Source organism: Otolemur garnettii, unplaced genomic scaffold (assembly GCF_000181295.1).
Source record: "Otolemur garnettii isolate 467f Iridium unplaced genomic scaffold, OtoGar3 scaffold00147, whole genome shotgun sequence".
Lineage (NCBI taxonomy): Eukaryota > Metazoa > Chordata > Mammalia > Primates > Galagidae > Otolemur > Otolemur garnettii.
In genome coordinates, this window is record NW_003852542.1 from 3,200,848 (window position 1) to 3,202,686 (window position 1,839).

At 43.0% G+C, this 1,839-nt stretch overlaps 1 pseudogene; it reads left to right on the forward strand.

Annotated features, from left to right (window-relative positions):
- The first annotated feature begins 764 nt into the window (after nucleotides 1-764).
- Nucleotides 765-1,472, forward strand: LOC100941187 (annotated as a pseudogene).
- Nucleotides 1,473-1,839: the final 367 nt, after the last annotated feature.

Sequence of the window (1,839 nt, forward strand, 5' to 3'; positions counted from 1 at the left end):
CAGAGCTCACAGCAACCTCCAACTCAGGCTCAAGTTTTTCTATTTTTAGTAGAGACGGAGGTCTCACTTTTTTTGCTCAGGTTGATCTTGAACTAGTGAACTTAAGCAATCCACCCGCCTGGGCTTCCCCAGAGACTACAGGCAAGAGAAACACTGGTGCCTGGCCATCATGAAACTTTTGTTTCAATTATCTGTGTTTTGGGGGTGCAATAACAATGTATTTTTTTGCTCTATGTCAAGGCCAATTAAGTTTGCAAGCCTTTGTCAAAAAGCTCCTCCAACCCCAAAGGCCTTTCAAACACTTGAAGATAAGGCACAATAATTGAGCAGACCACATTACTTAACAATTCTACAAGGTACCTCACCCTCCCCAAAGATCTCCTCCACTCTTGGGGTAGTCGGACTCTGTAATCCATCTGGCACCTCCTCACGCTCCCCCACTTTCTCTAAGGGGATGCCTTCACATTCCTTCCTTCCTACCTTTGTGCTTTCTTTAGGTCACTCCCTCAATTGCTTTTTTATCTTTTCAGTCTAAAAAGCAAACAAAAAAATCATAGGCAGATATGTCCACAATAAAAATGAAATCCTTTGAGCGAAGCAAGACACTACACACAAGCCAAATGAGAATGGGAGAAAAGTCCTAACATATAAAAACATTTAATATCCTTGAGACTGCAGCAATCAGGAAGAAACAAGAAATTCTATGAGAGGAGAAAAAAGTGAGTACAACAAAAAATTTTAAACAAAACTAAGCTGTACACCTATCCCATGACCCAGCAATTATCACTACTAACTGCAGTTATGCACTGCATACCATTTAGGTCAACAACAAACTACATCCACAACAGTGGTCTTGTAAGAGTGCATTTTTTTCTTTCAGCTTTTGGCTTGGAGGAGGCCAAGGTACAACTCTCTTTAGCTGTCCCAAATTCAGGTTCATCCGACACCAGCTGCCTCCACCATGCTGCCTAAGTTCGACCCAAATGAGATCAAAGTCGTGTACCTGAGGTGCATCAGTGACAAAGTTGGTGCCACATCTGCCCTGGTCCCCAAGATTGGCCCCCTGGGTTTCTTATAAGTGTAAAAAAGGTTGGTGATGACATCACCAAGGCAATCGATGACTAGAAAGGTCTGAAGATTACAGTGCAACTGACCATCCAGAACAGACAGGCCCAGATTGAAGTGGTACCTTCTGCTTCTGCCCTCATCATCAAAGCCCTCAAGGAACTACCAAGAGATAGACAGGAACAGAAAAACATTAAACACAATGGAAATATCACTTTCGATGAGACTGTCAACACTGCCAGACAGATGTGGCACCAATCTTTAGCCAGAGAACTCTCTAGAACCATTAAAGAGATCTCGACAACTGCCCAGTCAGTGGGTTGCAATGCTGATGACTGCCACCCTCATGACATCATAGATGACATCAACAGTGGTGCTGTGGAATGCCCAGCTAGTTAAAAAGTACAAAGGAAGTGTTGTGGCGGGCGCCTGTAGTCCCAGCTACTCGGGAGGCTGAGGCAAAAGAATCGCCTAAGCCCAGGAGTCAGAGGTTGCCATGAGCTGTGTGACGCCATGGCACTCTACCATAGGCGATAAAGTAAGACTCTGTCTCTACCAAAAAAAAAAAGTACAAAGGATCATTTGACACCTCCCCCTCAAAGAGTACATATTTTTATTGTTCCTTTTCTATGTTTAGATACAAATACCATTGTGTTACAAATGCCTACAGTATTCAGTACAGTAACATACTATATGTATAGATTTTTAGTTCAGGAGCAATAGGCTATACCATACATTTAAGCTTAGGTGTACAGTAGGCTATACCACGTACCA